This window comes from Sus scrofa, chromosome 11 (assembly GCF_000003025.6).
Source record: "Sus scrofa isolate TJ Tabasco breed Duroc chromosome 11, Sscrofa11.1, whole genome shotgun sequence".
In the NCBI taxonomy this organism is placed as follows: Eukaryota; Metazoa; Chordata; class Mammalia; order Artiodactyla; family Suidae; genus Sus; species Sus scrofa.
Window position 1 is genome coordinate 57,528,445 of NC_010453.5, and position 24,732 is coordinate 57,553,176.

The window sequence follows — 24,732 nt, forward strand, 5'->3', positions numbered from 1 at the left end:
TATTTTCATGTATGTGGTATGGTTACATTTCCTGGCTTTGGAGAAGTGATCTTCTGTGGGAGATGTCCTATGTGTCCCAGCAGTACACTCCCCCCTCTTTACCCGAGCTCTAGGGGTCACCCTAAGAAGGCTTCACAGGTCTATCCGTTGTTGTAGGCAGATTATGTGAGCATCTAGGAGGCTTGGTTGGCCCCCAGCCCTGTTGGTTGCCAGGTCTTGCCTTGTGTGGAGGCTCCTGGCTACTGATTCTTGGATTCTGGTCACCAGGCAGCTGAGTGCAGAACCCAGGGCCCCTGGGCTAGTACCAGCTCATTGATGGGTGGGTCAGGGCCCTGAAAACTATGGAGCTCTTGAGTGGGTGAAGCCATGTCTTGGAGTTAGTACCAGACTACTGGCAGGTTGAGCCATGTCCCAAAGTCTGACTACAGTGACTCTAGGGCCCGGGGATCCCAGAGATGGGTCAGATCACTGTTCTGGTGGTAGCAGGTGGGGGGAGAAGGGGGTGTTGTTTCCACGTACAATTCCATATGAAGTCATGAGTGTCCCACTGCTGTGCCTTAGGGTTGTGAGGCAAGAGGTGACAGCTCGGAAGTCTTTAAGCAGCTGGTCAGTGGAGGAGTGGGGCCATGTCCCTGCACCGTTTGTGGTTTGACCAGAGGAGTGGCAGCCCTGGCCCTACTGGCTGTGGTGTAGGGCCAGGTCTCGGTGCTAGAGGGAGGGTCCCTCCATGGCACCTGCCTCACCAGTGTCCACTATAGAACCAGCTCCCAGGAATGTTTCTGGCCTTGGGGTGAGCTGCAGCCGCTGAGCCTCTGAGAGATGCTCTGAGACTAGCAGGTAGATCTGGCCCGGGCTTCTGTCAGGGTACTACTTTGGCTGTGACTTCCAGTGCATTGAGATTTTGTGTGTGTCCTTTGAGTGGAAGGTCTCTAAGTCCCCAAGTCCTTTGTGATGCCTGAAATTAAGCCCCACTGGCCTTCAAGCCAAATGCTTTGGGGTTTAACTTCCCGGTGCAGAAGCCCAATGTGGGGCTCAGAACTCAGTCTTGTGGGAGAACCTCTGCACTATAATAATTCTCCAGTTTCAGGGTCACCCACCTGAGGTATGGGGCTTGATTATATTGAGTTCACCCCACCTGCTCATTTCCTTGTGACTCCTTCTTATGTCTTCAGCTGTAGATATTTTCTGATGGTTCTGGTCTTTTTGTTGATGGTTGTTCTGCAGACACTTGTGATTTTGGTGTGCCCATGAGAGGAGGGGAGCTACAGGCCCTCTTGGTCACTCTCCCAAGACCATCTTTTATTTCTCTCTGTAGCTCTAATACTGAGCACATTCCCTTTATCTATTTCTTTGCTTTTCTTGAGCTGAAATCGGTCCCCTTGCCTTTCAGTGTTTTGGTCATCACAGGAATTTTTTTTTTCTTTTTTATAGTATAACCTTTATTTTGGTTTCTGAGATTTTCATAAGCACTTAGTTCACAGAAAAGTCATTTCTTACAAAATGATAAAAGGCAGTATTTTTGTATAGCAACTCACATTGAGGCCACATAAATGTGTAAAGGGCAGTGCTGGAGATGGGTGGGGCCACATGCTGTGCCTAAAGACTGTATAAAACCATTTGCCATTCATGATAGGAGGTCAGAACACACAGTGTCTGAAACAAAAACAGAAATATAAGGAGACAGGTTAATATTCAAGAAAGTTAAACACTTAAAAAAAAAAGCAGCAGGATAAAATGTTGGGGAAAAAAAGAATAAAAAGAGAGAAGTAATCCATAATCTCAATATAGGAATAATGTAGACAGCCCAGGGAAAGCACTCAAAATATTCATGGAAAACCAACACTAGTTCCTACCATTTTATAACCTAGTAGGGACTGTCATTATTTTGGTAATAGTCAAAAGCGCACACACGCAAATTCCATCTGCACAAACCACAACATTTCACATCCAAAGCTAAGCTCTGCCCCAGCCATGCTACATCTCCAAGACACAGAATTCATTGAAAATATATTATGTACCCCTCAAATAGAGTTCTAACAGCAAAACAAAGAGTTCTTAAAATGGAGAAAATAAAAAGAATTGCTATACATTATATTGGAAAAATAGAAAAGTCATCATAGGACTGCTTGCACATCTGTAATACTGCTAATGCAATGATGAAAAAGAAACGATGTGGCATGTGAAAGGCAGATGTTGGCCTTTTTTCTTGAGAAAAGAGAAGCCCCTCCAAAAAATCTTCACAGTGTTTGTTTTATCGTATTGAAGAATATTTTAAAAGCTTGATTTGGGAGAGAAATTGGAGTTCATAACACAATGAAAAATCAACAGAAATACATAAGAAGGGATTCCAGGCCATTGGATATCAAGTGAAAAATTTAAAAAGGTGAATAAATGAAAGAAAAATTTGGTAGAAACAGAATATGCGCTGGAATAGCTAGTAAACTTGTGACATAAAGTCATAAAACCACCACAATGAAAGGAGAAAAAGAGTTCAAAAAGGTTTCATGCTGTACAGAGTGAAGGTAAATGATGTGGTTTACAGAAACTCAGGCGTCGTGATCGCTCATAAAATAGAAAATTATGTCAAAGTTGACTGCTTATCAACCTTTCACCTACTTTTTTTCCTAGGATTATAACTCTTAGCTCAGGTCTATCTTTTTTGGTTTTGGCCAATGAATTATAAGTAGATTTAGTTTCTGCTACTTCTGTCTGTGCCCTTAAAAGGAAAGTGTATGCCCTTCCCTTCTCCTCAGTTTCCTTCCAGTAATTCACATGTGGACTTGAGGGTAGTAACTGAAAAAAAGCTATCATATCCATGAGTCAGTAGCCACAGGAAGCCCAAAAACATACAAATGAAAAAACAAAAGGAGCCTGGTGCCCCAACTCCATGGAATCACCTTAAATGTTCTTAACCATTGACACTCAGACTAGTATATGTGAGAGAACTAAACATCTATTCTTCCACTTATTTTTTTTTATTTTTTGCCAAAATATAAATCCTGTTTATTAAATTTTAACTTTTAAAATCTAGAGTTAGACAACATACAGATATAACTTCGGTTATAAGAATTTTATTCTCTACTATAAAATACTCTATTCCTGAAGTGTTTACTGAACACTCTTCATTCTTGTCTCACAATGAAAACATATATGTAAATTTAAGTTGAAACTTTAAAGTTCTTGTGATGAGGCTCTGAGAGCTCATTTGCCCCCACCCCGGGTTCACTTGTCATTACAATTATTGATGATACTCAACTGACAAAAAATATGCTACAAATTTTAATTTAATTATAATTAAGCCTAATAATTTAAAATTTATTGGAAGTGCATCTCAGTTGAACAGAGCTGGTGTTTTTTCATTTAGATAATATTTGCACAGATAAATATTACTTATTGCTAGAATGCATCAGTTTTCAGGATCTGTTCAATTTCTATTTTTTTTTTTTTTTTTTTTTTGTCTTTTGTCTTTTGTTGTTGCTATTTCTTGGGCCGCTCCCGCAGCATATGGAGGTTCCCAGGCTAGGGGTTGAATCAGAGCTGTAGCCACCGGCCTACGCCAGAGCCACAGCAACGCGGGATCCGAGCCGCGTCTGCAACCTACACCACAGCTCACGGCAACGCCGGATCGTTAACCCACTGAGCAAGGGCAGGGACCGAACCCGCAACCTCATGCTTCCTAGTCGGATTCGTTAACCACTGCGCCACGACGGAAACTCCTAAATTTCTATTTTTCATTTTAGGATTATAACCTTTTGGTAAACTTTTTCACATAACGAGGGATGAGAATCAGTTTAGAAATGTCTTTGGACATTTAATTATTTTCAAATTAAATGCCAGAATTACATAGTGATTCTTTTTTGTTCGTTAGTTAATTAATTAATAAATAAGTAGAAAGCACTTGCCTGCAACAGGAGACATTGTCCAGCTTTTAATCAGCCACAGAAAGTTTTAATCAGGTCTATGCTTCTTTTAGTTTGAAGACAACTGTAAAAATACCAGTGGCTTCCCATTTGGGGAAGAATGTTGGACATTCAGGGATCTGTATTTTTCTCATGGATGCAGAATATTTAAAAATTGGTAGGGGAGTTCCTGTCCTGGCTCAGTGGTTAATGAACCCGACTAGGATCCATGAGAACATGGGTTTGATACCTAGCCTCTCATTGGGTTAACGATCCAGCATTGCTGTGACCTGTGGTGTAGTTCAGAGAAGCAGCTCGGATCCCCTGTTGCTGTGGCTGTGGCTAGGCTGGCAGCTACAGCTCTGATTCGTCCCCTAGCCTGGAAACTTCCGGATATGGCCCTAAAAAGACAAATAATAATAATTATAATAAAATAAAGTAGAAAAAATTGACAGGATATGGAAACAAACTACCTAAATGTCCATCAGTGAATGAATCGGTAAATAAGATGCAGTATGTGTGTGTGTGTGTGTGTATAATTCAACCACAAAAAGGAATGAAATCTTGCAATTGTGAGAACTTGGATGGACTTTGAGGGCATATGTTAAGTAAAATAAGTCAGAGAGAGAAGCACCAATACTGTATGATCTCACTTCTATATGGAACTTAACAAAATACAAACAAAAAAATCAATCTCATAAATACAGAGAACAAATTAGGGTTTCCAGAGCTGGTTGAGGTGTATGTGTAGGCATAATGGGTGAAGAGGGTCAAAAGGTATATAATATAATGTAAATAAGTTATGGAGATTGAATGTACAGCTTGGTAACTATAGTTAATAATACTGTACTGCATCTTTGAAAGTTGCTGAGAGAATAGATCTTAAAATCTTTATCACAAGAAGAAATAATTTTTGTAACTGTGTATGATTATAGACAGTAACTACACATTGTGGTGATTATATCACATATATACACATATTGAATTATTATGTTGTACATCTGAAACTAATATAATGTTATTTGTCAATTATACCTTAATAAAAATAAGCTTATTAAAAATTTCTTGTATACCATCAAGCCACAGTTTTTTTCATTTAACTGAAGTTGGATTTCCTTATTTTAGATTTACTTTTTTTGTCCCTACTACTATGTAAATTCTTTATTATTAAACTCATCAATAATCCGCAAACTGTCAAATGTAAAAGAAATATCCAGCATGTGTTTTTCAATTTTCAACACTTTTTATGTCTTTCTGAAAAATCTTACCCATCGTTGTATTTGAAAGCACTGCCTCCAAATTATTGACCTGAATTCCAGCCTAAAATCTAGACATGTTATGCCTTCTCAATTCTTTAATTTATAGCAAGAGTTCCATAGCTCACAAATACCTCACATTAAGATTCAAAGTGAGAGTCAGCATCTTATTAACCCAATTCTTCTTCTTTGTAAATTGCCTATCTGGTCAATTAATTGGATTTTATTCATTTATTGTTAGACAATCATTAATTTAAGATTTATCAAATATTTATTAGGCATTGCTGAATGTCAGGTGCTGTTACAATCCAAAAAAAAAAATAGAGCATAATAAAATAAGTACTTTCACCACCTCATGAAATATACTAGAAAGACATTAAAATATTTAACAAGAAAATGTAAAATTGCAATGCTGTTTACTACCGTGAAATACAGGTACTTGAATTTATGTTCATATATAATGAGGAGGCTTGACCTAGTCTGGAACAGATGGAAAAAAAAGCTTCTCTGATAAATTATTTTTACAGGACAATGTGTATCATGGTGAGAAGAAGAATAGTGCAGACAAAGGAAACAGCATGCAAATATACAGTGATGGGAAAAAAAGATGATAGTAATTTAAAAATCTTTGATGATCAGTAGAATTTAAATACAGCCTCTGTGTTAAATTTTCTAAGTCTGTTGTTGCAGGAAATTTCTACAGACCGGGTGCTTAAATAGCAGTAATTTATTTTCTCATCGTCCTAGAAGTTGAAATCAAGGTATTAGTAGGGTTGGTTTCTTCTGGGAGCTGTGAAGGGAGCTCTGTTTGATGCTTCTTTCCTTGACTTGTTGCTGGCCATATTCACGTCCACATGTTCTCCTTGTGTGCATGTCATAAGATCACATTCTGAAATACTGAGGATTAGTACTTCAACATATGAATTTTGGAGGGACATAATTCAGTCAAATTCAACTCAAGATCCTCACTGCTTATGTACATACACCTCCTCCCAGGTAGGTCATCAATGAAATACTGACCTAGGTGCTGCTGTGAAGACATTTTGCAGATGCAAAGAAAGTCTTAAGTAAGTTGAATTTAAGACAAAGATATTACCTTCGCTGATCTTAACTCACTTAGGTAACCCGTTAAAAAGAACTGAATTTTATGATTCCAGATCTATGATACGGGTTCTTCTATGAAATAGTCTCCATATTGCTACAAATTACCTTACAACCTTCATGTGTTTCTTAGTATATCCGTTATATTCTTCTGCAGCATAATATTTGCTACAGACTGACATTTTATTTGGTAATGTATAACCCCACCATGATCTTTACAGAAATAATTTTTACCACCTTGTTTTTCAGTCTTTTTTTTTCCCCCCACAAGCTCATTGAGCTAGAAGAGATTCTCTACATGCACCTTGATTTGTTATGATTGTAAGTGTCTAAACATACCTTTGTCTCTTCCTAGGATGTACTTCTTAACTTTAAAATCTAATGAGATTGCCCATCAATATTTTAGAATTTAATCCCTAACGTCTTTTCCATGATGTCTCCATTGCTTTTTTTATCACAGTCAGAGATAGCCATATGTTCTTGTTACATAATGGGGCACCTCTTTTTTTCTTTTTGTAAATTGAAGTACAACTTATTTACAGTGTTGTGTTAATTTCTACTGTACGGCAAAGTTATTCTCACACACACACACACACACACACACACACACATATATACATTCTTTTTTAAAAATATTCTTTTCCATTATGGTTTGTCATAGGACATTGAATATAATTCTTTGTGCTATGGAGTAGAATCTTGTTGATTAACCCTTCACGTACAACAGCTTACATCTGCTTACCCCAAGCTCCCGCTCCATCCTTCCCTTAAGCCCCACTCCCCAACAACCACAAGTTTGTTCTCTATGTCTGTGACTCTGTTTCTGTTTTGTAGATAGGTTTTTTGTTTTTTTGTTTGTTGTTGTTGTTATTTTGCTTTTTAGGGCCTCGCCCATGGCACATGGAAGTTCCCAGGCTAGGGGTTGAATCCAAGCTACAGCTGCCGGCATACACTACAGCCACAGCAACACCAGATCCAAGCTGTGACTGACCCATACCACAGCTCACAGCAATGCCGGATCCTTAACCCACTGAGCAAGGCCAGGGATCGAACCCACAACCTCATGGTTCCTAGTCAGATTGTTTCCACTGCGCCATGACAGGAACTCCTAGATAAGTTCTTTATTTCATTTTTAGATTCCACATATAAGTGATGCCAATGTGGTATTTGTCTTTGTCTGACCTACATCATCTAGTATGATGATCTCCAGGGGCCTCCATGTTGCTGTGAATGGCGTTATTTCATTCGTTTTTTATGGCTGAGTAGTATCCCATTGTATATATTTACCACATCTTCTTTATCCATTCCTTTATCAATGGACATTTAGGTTGTTTCCATGCCCTGGCTATTGAGAATAATGCTGCTGTGAACATAGGCTCGGGGCACCTCTTTCTAATCCTCATCCTATGGTATTACTAAGTGCAATTAGTAGCTCTTTATTACATATCTATCTTTTCAGCCTGCCTGCTATCTCTTTAAAATAAACACATTGCTATTTCTCAATGTATATAGTTACGCCTGCCCTATATTAGGAAACAAGCAATCTGAGTAAACTGAAAACAGTCATTTCAAATTTTAATTTCATTATTCCCGCATATTCAGAATGAAAAATTAAATGATATTGTATGTGACCTGGGCATTTTCTTTAAGATAAGTGACACGTGTTTGATGACTTATTTCAACAACGCCCATGAATCTATTCTTTTGTAAAAGGAGACAGAAAAATTCTCTCACTTATTAGAAAACAGCAAAGCAAAATTTGATCTAGGAAGAAACATGTTCTTAATATTGTAGTAATTTCTTCCAAACCTTTTCTGTATTTTCCACATAACCACCCTCTATATGGCACTCATCTTCTATGGCATATATCCAGCTTTCATTACACACACACACACACACACACACACACACAGAGTCTTTCTCAAAACTGGTCCGCTGCTTATGAAACTGAGCAGGACCCAAAGCGGCCACATCCCCACCCCAATGCCTTCTCCCTTTGTTTATAGAAAAGTTTTAACCTCCTAGGCCTTCCCTGAGTTCCAATAAGGAAATTTAATCAGAGAAGGGAGAAAATGCAGAAACAAAGTAAAATAATCAAGCAAGACAAAATAATAATTGTTTAGCCATCAAACAAAATCAAGGACCTTTGGTTCCTCTTCAAGGGCTATAGATACTGTCCTGAGCCATATACTTGAGTTGTTCCACAGATACTTAAACCTCCACCAGATGGAAGAAGTTGACTAAATGGTTACCATATGTACATAGACCCCAGACTGATTGGAACAGAAGGTTGATAACTGAAGTTCCTGAAACCTCATCCTATTACCTTCCCATCAGCCAGAGAATTGAGAATGATTTGATCACACAACCTGTGACCCTCTCCCTCACCTTGCCTCTAAGAACTCTTCTTTGAAAAACCACTGGGGAGTTTGGGTCTTTTGAGCATAAGCTGCTTGTTTTCCTTGCTTGGCCCCATGTTGGAGGCATTGCAATAAATGCTATACTTTTCTTCACCAAAACCCAGTGTCAGTAGATTGGCTTTATTACATGCAAGTGGACCCAAGTTTGGTTCTTTAACACTTACTCTTCAAAAGTGCTTTTGAAATACCATATTCAATGAAGTGCACAAGCTGAATTGACTGGAACTTATAATAATTATTACCATATTGGTTTTTAACATTTTCCATCGTCACAACATACCATGTACTCTATTTTGTATGAAAATGTCTAAAAATAAAATGAGAAATTTTCTAATTTTTTTAAATTGTTAAAAAAAACTTAAGCAAGAAATAATGCAGTACATTTTATCACTATATGAGCAAATAAGTCTTAAAAGTGCACCTTATATATGAGGATATTTTTATATTAGCTTTGTGTAAAGCAAATGCAGATATTTTTCCATTCTGATTACCAGTGTATTAGATTTAGGTTTAAAATGTCAGGCTTCAATGAAATTTATAATTTATCCATTAAAATGTGTTTTTACATTTATAAATTCATATTTTCTGTCTCCAGTTCAGCAATTTTCTGGTGATGATGCACTTAATGAATTGGAATAAGTAGGCTAAACTGTTTAATCTGCATTCTGTCATTCTTTCATCCCCAGGTCTATGTAAAAATTATAATTATTTCTGTTGTTCTCTTTTTATCTTGAGATCTCCTGATGTCTGTGTCTTGCTCAAACCCAGCCACCTGCTATCTGACTGTCATTCACCAGCCTGGTCACTTGACTAATGCTGTTTTACAGACATTTCCATTTGTGTCGCACAGTCCGAGGTTGTATGTTACAGTTTCTGCCAGCTATTCCTGTAGGTCATATCCTGCTGTTAACCAGCCTTTGCATATACTCAGGCCTGTGGAGCTGCACTGGACCAAAACAATGCTGACAGACTGGCAGTGTCCCAAGTCCTTGTTGGTAAGAATCCTGTCATGCCATTTGGTCTCTCGCTCAGGGCTGACAGGAGTTCCAAATCATCCTGCACTTCTTGGCCCCCAAACTAATTCTCCTTCATAGACACCTTCCTTGAAAAGGGTTTCCTTAACAACAGTGGTAGAAATTATGTCATATGAAAATATAAACATAAGTTTAATAGAAATTATTTTCTACTTTTTATTTGAATAGTTTCAAACTTTATAGAAAAAAAGTATAAGCATTGAATAAAATTTCCCATATAGCCCCTAAATAGCTTCACAAAATGTTTCCATTTTGACACATTTGCATCATACTCTGTGTGTGTGTGTGTAAAGATAGATATTCTATATAGAAATAGGCATTCAGGAGTTCCTGCTGTAGTGCAGTGGGTTAAGAATCTGACTGCAGTGGCTCCGGTCAGTCCCCAGTCTGGTGCAATGGGTTAAAGAATCTGGTGTTGCTGAGCTGCAGCTGTGTCACAGATTCAGTTCTTGGCCCAGGAACTTCCTTATACCACAGGAGCAGCCATAAAAATAAATAAATATATAAATAAATAGGCATTCAGCTACTCTGAAGCTAAAACCATGTATGTATATAAATGTATAGAGAAAAAATACATATGTAAACATACACATGTGTATAAATTTTGGTGAATCATTTAAGAATAAGTTTCATACACGATTTTTACTCCAAAAAATTCAATATTTCATTTCTTTTTTTTTTTTTTTTGGTCTTTTCACCTTTTCTAGGGCCATTCCTGTGGCATATGGAGATTCCCAGGCTAGGGGTCAAATCGGAGCTGTAGCTGCCAGCCTACACCAGAGCCACAGCAACGTGGGATCCGAGCCACGTCTGCAACCTACACCACAGCTCACAGCAACGCCGGATCCTTAACCTACTGAGCAAGGCCAGGGATCGAACCCGCAACCTCTTGGTTCCTAGTCGGATTCGTTAACCACTGCGCCACGATGGGAACTCCAAAAAAAAAAAAAATTCTATTTCTTGAACAAAAGTAATTACTTGCATAAACACAGTGCAGTTTTCAGATTCAGCAAAGTTAACATTTATTCAGTGTTATTTGTATAATTAACTAATATTATTCAATTGTGTCAATTACTCAGTGATGTTTTTTAAAGCAGGCACTTCCTCCATCCCCTGCCTCAGTTCAGGAGTATACATTGTACTTAGTTTTCATATCTCTTTAGCCTTCTTTAATCAAGAATAGCCCCTTTGTGTTTTCTTTTTTATGATATTGGCATTTTTAAGTATTACAAAGTACAGATGACTAATTTCTCTTTAGTAGAATATCACTAAACTTGGTTTTGTTTGGGTTTTTTTTTTTTGAGTCCTCAAGATTATATTCATGTTCTATGCTTTTGGCAAAAATGATACTGTGTTTGGCATATTTCTAGTCATCAAGGATGCATAAAATAGTCCATAAATTTTAACTACATCACCTCATTATCTACTAAAATGATCACAAAGAACTCTGAATAGAATTGCCTGTTCTACAAAGAGACATTATCTAAAAGCAAATGAGATATAGCTGGGAAAATATGGGAAATTTATGAAAGAAATAATTTCATAATGTAGGTTAGTATGTTGAAAAACACCTAACCCACCTAAAAATTGTGTGTCTCAAGTATTTTTAACATATATTTCTGGAGAACCAAATATGTATAATCTATTTTACTAGGTAATGACAGAAGCAAATAAAGCTTCTGATTTGTGAATACCTTTTTATTTTTTTTGGCTGTACTCACAATGTGTGGAAATTCCTGGGCCAGGGATCTAACCCACACCACAGCCACAACCTGAGCCACAGCAGGGGCAATGCAGGATCCTCAGCCTGCTGAGCCACCAGGGAATTCCAGAACACCTTACTTCTAGTGTGGGAGCATATATGACTCAAAGTGTCATTAAAAATAGATTTAAAATAAAGAGACCAACTGGCTTCTCTGTCATCCATTTCAGCCTCCTTCTCACACATGGTAATTGGGAAGCTAACATAATATTCCCAGATTCCTTGAAAGCTTGAGTTTCAGGCAATTTTCTTTTACATATCAATTATACTTGCAAGAGAATTTTTGGTTTCATAGGTAGAGGAGCTAGGTACAGGGCCTCTGTTTTGATGTAGCATCTTACAGTCACAGTGATGGCGTGGTTCTTCAGTGAACAAGTATCACAGTAACAGATTTTTGCAGTGAGGTTGGAAGTTCCTTCTTCCTTGTCACGCCACATAGAGCTGGATACAGGGATTTTCCCAAAAAGTTAAAATTAGAACCTCTTCCAACTCTACCAGTGAAATTGTATGCACCTAAAACCAAATGTTAGATTTGTTTTTGTATCAACCAAGTAGAGTCTGTCACATGCATTTGAAATGTACTCAGTCTTCTGTAGTATTATATAGTCTTATGCAGATTAGATGTAGGTGATAGTCATTTTAGAACCTGGGATTCTGAGACAGGTTGTTTTTTCTCTTTGCTTTGAGGGCTTCTCTTAAAAAAAAAAAAAAAAAAAAAAAAAAAAAAAAGCTTTATTTTTAAAAGGCATAAATATACAAAACACCTGGACATGTTTAATATTTACACTTTGATGAGTTTAGAGATATGCATACACCCATGAAAACCTCACCACAATCAAGTTAATAAGCATTTCTATCACGTGGACTTCCCGCTGTGGCTCAGCGGGTTAAGAACCCGACATAGTGTCCTTGAGGATGCAGGTTTGATTCCTGGCCTCACTCAGTGGATTAAGGATCTGGCATTGCTGCAAGCTGTGGGTAAGTTACAGATGCAGCTTGCATGCTGTGTTGCTGTTGTCCCCTGCCCTGGGAACCTCCTATGCCACAGGTGCGGCCCTAAAAGGAAAAAGGAGATAGATAAATGGATAGATAGATAGATAGATAGATAATTTCTATCACCTACTAAAGTTTCCTCCTGTCCCTTTGTGTGTGTGTAAGAACACTGAATATGAGATGGACCCTCTTAATACATTTTTAAGTTTACAATTTTTAATTGTTAACTATAGACACTTAACCTAGAACTTACTCATCTTGCATAACTAAAACTTTATACCCACTGAATATTTCCCCTTTCCCTTACCCCTCAGCAACCACCATACTACTCTCTGTTTTTATAACTTTGACAATTTCAGATACCTCATATAAATTGAATTGTATAGTATTTGTCCTTTTGTTCCTGGTTTTCATATTTAACAAAATGTCCTCCGGTTATATCCACGTTGTTGCATAATGCAAAATTTCCTTCTTTCTCAGGGCAAGATAACATTCCATTGTATGCCACATTTTCTTTCCGTATCCTGGCTATAAATATGAGAGTGAAGATACACTTAACATATAGATTTACATTCTTTTGGGTTTATACCTAGAATTGAAATTATTGGACCATTTGGTAGTTCTATGTTTTTGGTTTTCATTTTTGTTTGTTTGTTTGCTTGTCTGAGAAACCTCTATTATGTTTTCTGCAGCAGCTATACCATTTTGCATTCCCACCAGTGGGGTACAAGAGGTCCAGTTTCTCCTCATAGTCACCAAAACTTTCATTGTGGTTTTGATTTGCAATCACATGTTGATTAGTAATGTTGAACATCTTTTAATATATGTTGTACATTTGTATTACTTTTTTGGAGACCTAGCTAGTCAAGTTCTTGGCCCATTTTGCAATGGTTTTTTTTTTTTTTTTTCTTTTTTTTTGCTGCTGAATTGTATGAGTTTCTTACATATTTAGGATATTAACCCCTGTTAGATACCTGGTTTGCAAATACTTTCTCTGCTATTCTCTAGGTTGCCTTTTCATTCTGTTTATTGTTTCCTTTACTGTGCAGAGCTTGTTACTGTTGAAAAGTGGGATTCTGGCACCAAGTGCCAATTTAGAGTAACACCTGTGTTCACCTACATTGAAATGCCTATTGAAGGACTAGTTTTGGCAGACTTACTAACTACTATTTTACATGTTAATGGAGGTCATGGGAGATAGAAGGATGTCAGAGTTCGGTTGAATGTTTTAACTGCACTAAAGAGATTTTTAAAAAGCAATGACAAACAAAACGTTTTAAATCCTTGCCTGAAGGCATAGTCAGGAAAAAGAATTTTTATGAAGCCTTTAAAAACTCTGATCTTCGTAAGTTACTAAAATTCAAATGTAAAATATGCTCTTTAGTTACAGAATTATAACCCAGGTTGTGTTTGCAGCCCACCAAATCCACTAATTGAAATTTAGGACATTAATTGTAAAAGTGTGCAATTCTGAAAAATAGAATTGTAATAATTGAAATTATTCTGGTGACTCTATATCCAGACCCCAAAACTCATTAAGCCTTCCAAGCCATTGGCTTAGTTTGATTTTCACCTGTCTGATAAAATTGTTCCTGCCTTGCCTGAAGAGCCTGTAATGATATTGTCAGAAGTAGTTCCTCTGCACGGGGACAGAAATTCTCTTTATATTCCATGCTTATCACCCCATTGCCTCCAGACCTATAATTAGAATCATATCACTATATGTTACACAAGCCATTTGCAAAGCAGAAAGAAGTCTTACATACAAATAATAATAATAAACAAAAAGTAGTCATTGTAAAAATGTGCTAATATATTTTGTTTAAGCCTTGGGAATTATGTGTGGAGAATATTTCTGAGGACATTAAAACCTCAGAAAAGGGAAGAACATAATTTTACTTCAGTTTGAATTTATCAGTATGGATATACTTGCCAGAAATTACAGATTCAGTTCAAACTTAAGCAGTTTGAAATGACTAAAATTTTATAGGCCTAATAAAACTTCTTCTAAAGGTTGTATGTGTCAAGTGATGTTGCAAATCGAAAATCTACAATATCAAGAAGAAAAATCCAAAAACCTATGAAGTTACCACCGTTCAAAGACTCACAATTATGATGTCTGATAGGACCATTAGGAAACTTTCTTCACCACATTTGAGAAGCGCATCAGTGGTTATCTTACTTTGGGTGAGTAGAAGGAGGAAAACCAAATAGCAGATGTAAGTTGTTGTCAGTTTTTTTTTTCTGTTTTGATAGGGTAATAGTTTCACTGATATTCTTATTAAACATAACTTACTGTTTAAAAGGATATATATACATGTGTGTGTGTGCAGATATATGTATATATCTGATGAGAGTATGTTAAGAACCAGTAATTATAATTGAGAAGAAATGGAGGAAAGAAGTGCATTGATACATAGAACAGTAACGTGTGTGTGTGTGCAGATATATACATATCATGATGAGAGTATGTTAAGAACCAATAATTACAATTGAGAAGAAATGGAGGAAAGAAGTGCATTGATACATAGAACAGTAACGTCATTAAAAAGTACATTGCAATATTCTGTATAGTCCAAGGATGAATGTGGATAGCTCTGTGATTAGAATGGGATTTCAGGTATCAATGTCCTATGGAAAACCAGGACAATTTCAGCCAAAATAAATGCATTTAATCTCCAGAAGCAAGATTATGTAGTTATTGTAATCGACAGTGAATATATATTTACATGATCAGAATATTTTCACACAGGAATCATGTGGGTAAATGATTTACGGGAAACTTCAGTTCAAAGTGATTGCAAAGGATATTAAGGCACCAGCTCTTTGTGTAACCAAATACCAAATGCTACTCTACGGAGGTCTGAATTGAGTCACTGGGATCCAAGGTGTCCCCTCAAATAATTCCCATGCCTAAGTTAAAACAAAGATCTAAAGTCGAGTAATCAAAGGGAAGAGGTATTCTTTGAAAAGATCCTGAGCAGCATAAGAATTTTCACTAATATCCTCATAATCATTCCTAATGAGGTACAATAACATTTATTTGGCAACTAAACAACTGAGGAAAGATAATTGGTCCATAATATTGGAGTGTAAGAGAACATTGGCTTTGAAGGCATTCTAGTCACTATTGTCTAAAAAATGTGGTCCCATATTGAGTATGGGACTTATGGAAATCAGGTAGTAAATGGATTTGGTGAAAGGACATTGCTAAGAGTTCAGTGATTTCCATTAGGGTTATTTTCCTTAGATCTGAATCGTGTAGCTTGAATATACATACTTAGAACTTAGTTGACAAAAATACAAGACACTCTGGATTTCTACGGTTACAAATATATTGTTCCTGATCTCCACTGCTGAACAGCAACTCCATCTCCCCTCGATATTGAGATAAATTACCACAGCCAGTACAGTATCTTTATTTTTATGCTAATTTGATGTTATGAAGAGTGTCAGATTGCACATTGTAGGTCTCTACGCCATGTTCAGTGTCTGATTCAAAATCCACTATCCTGGAGTTCCCTTCATGACTCAGCAGTTAATGAACCCCTTGGATCCATGAGGATACGGGTTTGATCTCTGGCCTCGCTCAGTGGGTTAACGATCTGGCATTGCCATGAGCTGTGGTGTAGGTCGCAGGCACAGCTCAGATCCTTTGTTGCTGTGGCTGCGGTGTAAGCCAGTAGCTACAGCTCCAATTCAACCCCTGTCCTGGGAACTTCCATCTGCCCCAGGTATGGCCCTTAAAAGAAAAAAATCCACTATCTCTTTACATGAGCATGCTGCAGTGTTCTGAATATGGGAAAAAATAAAAATGTTATATACCACATTAGGTGTTATAGAGTGACAGGTATCCCCCTTTGCCTGGGAACATCCAGCCCTCATTTTGTACAATTGTCCCAGCAATCTATCCAATTTAGCATTTGTCTTGGATTTTTCATTTTTAATAAAGTATCATTAACAGTAACGTTAAAGTAATTATAAATGAGTTTGGTGGTCTTCCACATAGTACATGCAACTTGTACAAGCACCTCATGCAATGTATGCTAAACTTTTTCCTATTCTGACCCCTTTTAGATACTCGCACAGAGACCCCAGGAAAACCTGTTGATCAGTATAAACTTAGGTTTATTAAAATTGGTATAAGTGGGATAGGCACTGCCTTGAGAGAGCATAGGTAGTGACTCTTAAGGCAAAAGTCAGGAAAGGTTACATAGAGAATATTGGGAGTTTTGGTTAGTCACAGCAATTTTAGGGCAGAAGTTGGAAAACAGACTCCAAGAAGGGGGTTACCACATTTTGTAAACTTCAGGGTTGCTGGATTGCCACAGATCTTATTTTTTGCATATAGTAGTCTAATGGGAGTTACTATTGTTGTGTCTTATCTTGGAACATTCAGATGTGAATAAGATAGTATGAAAACAATTTAAATATTTTGTGCTTAGCAATATGGTCTGATAGAACTTTTGTTGCATCTCCTAAGTATTTTGAAAAATGTGGTTTCTCTTTCATTTTTTTTATGCAATGTAATGAACACCCCCCTCTTAAGGACAATACATACAGTAACACTAATTTGTCAGTCAATAAAATCAAATTCAAATATTATGTAAATTTAGTAATGTTAGTGTTCTTTTTTCACTCTTAAAGTTTTCCATTTTAATGTGATGACTGTGCTATTCCTATTTTCATCCTGTTCTCAGATCCATATATTCATGTAGTAGATATGAGTAGCATCATACATCATAATGTACCTCATTCCATGAGCTGGCACCCCAAACTTGCATGATGTTGTTTTCCAATTGGTATTAAAATGAAGCTCTGAGAGGATATTTTGCAATGCTATAAACCCAACTTCACCTGGATAATATGCTGCATAGATGAGAACTGTGAATGTTATGTGCATTAGCATATAACCATAATTCCTTTTTTAAACAAAATTTCCTTGTTCAAAAGTCAAGTTTCATGGAATAATATATTGGGAATATGATTTCAATGAAAATATCAACAGTAGAATAGGATGGGATTTTCACAAAATTAAAAATGTACTAAGAGTTTAACATAAGACTAAGCCACAAACATCAACCTAAGGAGAATGGAGCCAGACTATGATAGGACAATTCCTTTTATTCTAGATTCCTGGTTGAGCTTTGAGCCTTTAAGGTCTAGGATTGTCTACAGAAAACAGAATATATGGTCACTTTAAAGATGTGGTAGTCTATTTAGACCAGATAATTACACTTGTAAATTGTAAAAAGGAAAAGAAGGTATAAACCATCTTAAAGGGAACAAACTTGTATTTGTCTAGATTCAAAGAAATTTTTCACTGTGAGTCATTCATCACTGTGAGTCAGTCGTTTCCCATATTCCGTAAGAGAAAACTAATTGTCCTCTGGGAAAATATCCCACCCACTATTCTTAATTCTTACTGCTGGCAAAGCTTGAGGCTGAAGAGGCCACCATACTAGTAAGCCTTGGAATCAAGACAGGCTGGGCAGCATCTTGTAATTCCCAGCCCCACTAATGGGCACAGGAAAGAGAGTAATACCTAACTTTTCTATGTATTGATAAAGGTGAACTTCACAAAATTTACCATAAGTCTGAAATTTCCTCTCTTCTCTCTTTTGTCTTATAACTCCTTTCTTACCTACAAGGCTAATTTTAGAGGCTTTTGGGAAAAGTATTATAGATACCCTCTACTCACATTTAAGGCATAGTTACATGTTGTGCTAGAGTTTTTCTCTCAGTCTGGACCACTGGTGTTGTGCCTTAAAGTGATTATTTCTGATCTGGGCAAAAAGCCCTTTGTCAACTTTGATATGAGTGTAATGTCATTTCAGTTCTTCAAATGAAATGTTTCTTGGATTCTTACTATATGGATTTTGCATATTAATTTTTGGAGTTCTTGTGAGTTGTTTTATTTATTTTTTTATTTTCAAAAAAGTATGGTTATTTTCATAAGCTTATATTTTTCTATTTTCTCTATATTCATAGTCTTATTTTTATCTAAATCCTTATGTGTTTCTTCTTTCTCTCTTATTTATTGTTTATATTATAGGAGTATAAATCCATTTATACAGGTTTTACAATGTTTTTAAATTTGTTTTTCTACTCTATATCTATGTTCTGTTATTTTCTATTTCTTTTTTGTCTCGCTATTACTTCCTATTTCTTTTTACCTTCTACATTGAAGAGCATAAATATAATAAATTTTTGTTTTTTTAAATGAAAAACAGTACTCTCATTATTTTTTGCATTTGTTTATTGTCAGTTAATCCCCTTTAATCCATTCTTTGTCTCCTTGACCACTAGATAGTTCCTAATATATAATGGCACAAGTCAAGTTGGTTATTGCATTTTGTTCCTATATCAGTTCCCAGTGTCTAAAAAATATATTGACCCAAAATAGGATTCTTGAGTTCTTAGCTGGGAACTTGCTTGCTTGAACCACCTGGTAAACAAAAGACGTCAAAGTTAAAATCTTACTTGCTTACCTTTCCTTTATATAGTTATTATATGTTTATATAAAAATTATTATTCTGATTATTCCATATTGCTCAATGGCTTCAACGGCTAATATCATTGTTCTCACTCATCTCATGATCGTACATAATGTCAAATTATCACTTCCATTATGCAGTGTTGACTACTTTAGTATGTCTCTCTCATATACAAAGGTTTTGCTATAAAGATCCACTTCTTTAATATTGTAAATAATAATAGAAAAATAGAATGCATCCAAAAATAATTTCTGAAATGAATAAATTGAGCTTTATTTATAAAAATAGAGAGTATTTTGTTTTAACTTGTTTTTACTCTCATGTCTGTATTTATATTGAAATTAAAATTGGCAATGAATTTTTATAATGGGAACAACTATGTGGGGAAAAACCAACACAATTCTACTCAATAAGTATTTTTAAACTGAGAAAATATGACATCAAATTGTTCCTGTCGGGGTACTGTAGAACAGTTCTCATGTATATACACTGAATAATAGCAGAAGAGAGAACAGGCACCTATGATGGGAATGGGGAAATGAAGGAGAATGAAGGTTAAGGGTTGATTGTGGTTGCATTGCCTATGCGTTATGAAATTATTGTTGTTACTTTTTATCTCTAAAAATACCATGCATGTTCATTTCTTTAAACCTTAAGCTATCATTTTACAGTTGAGTGAAGTAAGCTTTAGGAAACATGATTTACTTTATAAAGATGGCAGAACTGGTTATTAACGGAGTATAGTCTCTTTATCTTTGTCCACGGTTTTTCTACTTTGTAATTCTATTGTAATGTAAAAAAAAAATCAATCATAATTCTACTTTCCACGTTTTCCTGTTCATACTCTTACAATCCATCACTAATTTTAGGCACTTGTGACTTACAGTTCTCATGTAGTAATAGGGAAAAATCAGCAATGTTGGCTTGTGAGTCATCATGCAGTGCATGAAAACTAAAATATTCTATCATATTTGTGTTGGTAGTTATTTTGTTATTACCATAAAATCAGGAAAAGTGTATCTACAGCATTTTAGTTAGTACTATTGAAATGCCAAAAATCATCATAATAGAAAAGATAATTATGTATTCTTACTATATGATACTAACAGAATATCTGTTTAGAATTACAAGGCACAGAGAACATAAGCATAAGTATCAAATTGCTCAGTTCCTATAAATCTGTTGCACATTTGCAAGCATCAAATCAATGTGTTTCTTCTTTCAAATCTACTAATTTATGGTAATCTGTACTGCTAGCAGGCTCTCTGAATATCTTTGCATATTAAATGCATCTGGATAATACAAGAGCATTTTTCATCATTAAAGTGAGGGAGCTCTTTTTTCTTTAATAACAAAAATAATATATTTTTTCTGGCAAATAAATATAGTTCAAAATCTTTCTTTTTTTTAAATTTTTTTTTGTCTTTTAAGGGCCGCACCCGAGGCATATGGAGGTTCCCAGGCTAGGGATCTAATCAGAGCTGTTGCCACCAGCCTCGCCACAGCCACAGCAACAGCAACACCAGATCCGAGCCATGTCTGCGACCTACACCACAGCTCAGGGCAACGCTAGATCCTTAACTCACTGAGCAAGGCCAGGGATCGAACCCGCAACCTCATGGTTCCTAGTCTAATTCGTTTCCACTGCGCCACAACAGGAACTCCTCAAAATCTTTCTTAAGAGATCATCCTTCAAGAGGAAAAATGACTTTAGTGTTCAAATGAAAAAAAAAAAAATCTGAAAATCACAACTCTTTGATTTTCATCATTCAAGATAGCCCATGGTTTATATGGAGGGATATGAATCATTTCGTCATTTCACATGTGTACTCTTCTTTTGGACTTAGTGAATAAGCTATGTAAATTTCTAAAGATTGTGACTCTCTAGCAGGAGAAGGCCAAGGAATAGACCCTTGACATTCCCTGGTTGATATAATACATGAGAGACTTCACTTTTTAAGGTTGCTGAGATTGACTTCTTTATTCCCAAGATCTCAGGTTAGTTCCTGCTCAGCCAAATGCAAGATTCACAGTTTGACATTCTCCAGTGGGAATGCTGCCTGTGGCAAACAAGAAAGGTTTATTGGAAGTTTTTTCCCTGGAATTAAAAAATAGTGTCACCAGGGGAAAATCTTCTTTGGCAATTATTGATGATAGATATGTAGATAGATTGATATATCAATTGATCACAGGTAGATAAACATAAGTTGATGTAGTACAGATATGACTAAAGCCAAGAGGTTTTTAAAAAGATATTCAACTTAGACTGTAAATATGTAGTGATTAACTCAAGAGAGCGTTACCTAATCTTCTGATATAAATGATGATGCTCCTTAGAACCAAACTAACTCATTTTCTTCTTCTCCAATATCAGTTTGCTCTAAGTATATAAGTTCTCCCTGTGGTCATGACAAAGTGTAAAATCACAAGAGGATTTCTACTGCAGATAATCATTTTCAAATGAACACATAATTAAGTCCACATAGCCTCCACATAATGGCAGGCGTTATAAAAATCGAATAGATATAAGATTCAATATCTAATGCTGAGTGGTGGTAATACAGTTTCATAAAGAAAAAGAATTACATTCTGAGTAATCAGGAAGATTTCCCTGATTTCGCTGCCCATACAGTAAGTGAAGACTGAAAATCTGCAGAGACTGTATGTACACAAACGTTCATCTTCAGTTTCTTCCCACGAAATCTTCCAATAAATATTGGGATAATTAGTCACTAAGGGCCAACAAGTTATGTTGATCATGATCATTTTTAACAAGTGAGCATAAATTATAAAAGGAGCATTTTTCAAATTGAAAGTTAATTAAAAAGGCTAAAAGGACAAATCATTGCTGGAGAAGAGATTGTCTTATTTTTTTCATATTCAAGAAATTTGTGTTTTTAGACCACTGAAATAATTTTGAGTTTAGCTTTGAGTGTTACTGAAAATTCTGATTTTTTAATTTCTGTGGTAAATTAGTTTATAGGAACAGTTTTCTTTTTTTTCCAATTTGATAACAGCTTTATTTTTCATAAATGTCTTTTTTTATTTCCCCAATATATTATTTTTTTTCTATTGTACAGCATGGTGACCCAGTTACACATACATGTATACATTTTTTTCTCACATTGTCATGCTCCATCATAAGTGACTAGACATAGTTACCAGTGCTACACAGCAGGATCTCATTACTAATCCATTCCAAAGGCAGGAGTCTGCATCTATTAACCCTAAGCTCCCCATCCATCCCACTCCCTCCACCTCCCCCTTGGCAACCACAAGTCTATTCTCCAAGTCCATGATTTCCTTTACTGTGGAACGTTCATTTGTGCTGTATATTAGATTCCAGATATAAGTGATATCATATGGCATTTGTCTTTTGCTTTCTGATTTAGTTCTATTAGTATGAGAGTCTCTAGTTCCATCCATGTTGCTACAAATAGCATTATTTTGTTCTTTTTGATGGCTGAGTAGCATTATATTCTGTTGTGTATAGATACCACATCTTTCTAATCTAATCATCTGTCAATGGACATTGAGGTTGTTTCCATGTCTTGGCTATGGTGAATAGTGCTGCAATGAACATGTGGGTTCATGCATCTTTTTTAAGGGAAGTTTTGTCCGGATATATGCCCAAGAGGGGGATTGCTGGGTCATATGGTAGTTCCATGTATAGATTTCTAAGGTACCTCCACACTGTTCTTCATAGTGGTTGTACCAGCTTACATTCCCACCAACAGTGCAGGAGGATTGCCTTTTCTCCATACCCCCTACGGCATTTGTTATTTGTGGACTTAACGATGGCCATTCTGGCTGGTGTGAGGTGGTATCTCGTGGTAGTTTTAATTTGCATTTCTCTAATAATCAGTGTTGTTGAGCATTTTTTCTGACAAGCTTTTGCACATCAAAGGAAACCAAAGAATGGGAGAAAATAGTTTCAAATGATGTAACTGACAAGGGCTTAATCTCTAAAATATACAAACAACTTATACACAACTCAACAGCAAAAAAGCCAACAACCCAATTGAAAAATGGTCAAAAGACCTGAATAGACATTTCTCCAACTGGCCAACAAGCACATGAAAAAATGCTCAACATCACTGATTATTAGAGAAATGCAAATCTTTTTTTTTTTTTTTTTTTTTTTTTAATGGCCTAACCCACAGCATATGGAAGTTCCCAGGCCAGGGATTGAATCTGAGCTGCAGCATCAATGCCAGATCCTTTAACTTACAGTTCAAGGCCAAGGATTGAACCTGCACCTCCCCCCAACAACCTAGGCTACTGTAGTCAGATTCTTAACCCATTGTGCAATGGCGGGAACTCCAGGGATAGTTTTCTTTATGCTAGATACTCTTGCTTTAATTATGTTATTGAGTCCTCAGAATTTTCCTGAGGTTTTACTCATTTTACGTCTTGCTAGTATCCATTCAAGAGGATAGTAAAGAGTCTTAGGTGGGATGTCAGGGTGAAAGATGAGGTAGATGGAGGGATGAAAATAGAATCAGCATATCAAGGAAACATGATTTTGAAGCCTTACTTGGAAACTCCTAAATCATTCATATTGCTCCTCTAGAAAGGATTAGTTTTTCTTATCCTCTGAAGGAAAGAGAGAGAGCCAGAAATGTTATCACAATCAACAGAGAAAGGAAGGAAAAAGTTGTAAGCAATCAAGAGACATTTACCTTTTTTCCTTCTCTTCCTTGTCTGAACCCAATTAATCCAGAAGATAAAAGAGGAAAAGGCACATGTTCCAGATATAGACAATGAATCCTCCCCTCAAAGGTCAGGAGAGGAAAGAACAGACCACACTCCTCAGTAATGCTCAGTGCTAGGGAGAAGGGATCACATTTAAACTGCATATGAATTTCGAGTTCACAACTAGAATCACCTGAAGGTTTTCACATAAACAATAACATTTGGAAAATTATGGTATTTTCCTAAAATATGGATAAGATCATCTTCCCAATAAGGAAGCAAAAGCACTTATAGCAGAGTGAGTGGAGAAAAAGGAAATAAAAACATTTTTGTTTTTATATCTAGCCTGAAGTTCAGATTATTCAATAAATTGTTATAAAATTTTTCCAAAAGAATAAATCAGTGCAGGATTTTCTGTTCTAAATTTACAAATATTTGATGATATTTATGGACTTCCTTTAAACTATATATATGTATATAGTTTGAACTGTGTATACACACACACAATACAGTCATATTTCTGTGTGTGTATATATATATATACACACACACGTATATATATATACAGAATGTGTTTTAAATATTCTGTTTCTGGAGTTACTGCTATGGCACAAGGATTAAGATTCTGACTGCAGGAGTTCCCGTCGTGGCGCAGTGGTTAACGAATCCGACTAGGAACCATGAGGTTGTGGGTTCGGTCCCTGCCCTTGCTCAGTGGGTTAAGGATCCGGCGTTGCCGTGAGCTGTGGTGTAGGTTGCAGACGCGGCTCGGATCCCGCGCTGCTGTGGCTCTGGCATAGGCCGGTGACTACAGCTCCGATTCGACCCCTAGCCTGGGAACCTCCATATGCCGCGGGAGCGGCCCAAAGAAACAGCAAAAAGACCAAATAAATAAATAAATAAATAGAAATGAAAATTAAAAAAAAAAAAAAAAAAGCATTCTGACTCCAATGGCTCAGGTCACTGCAAAGGCGTGCATTCAATCCCTGGCCCAGCGCAGTGGGTTAAGGATCCAGCATTAAAGTCCTGGCCCAGGAACATCCATATGCCTTGGGTATGGCCATAAAAATTCCAT

At 36.4% G+C, this 24,732-nt stretch overlaps 1 long non-coding RNA gene across 1 annotated transcript in view; it reads left to right on the forward strand.

Annotated features, from left to right (window-relative positions):
* LOC110255770 overlaps nucleotides 1-24,732 on the forward strand; it is a 76,932-nt gene that overhangs the window by 7,697 nt on the left and 44,503 nt on the right. The gene's annotated exons all lie outside the window — the stretch shown is intronic.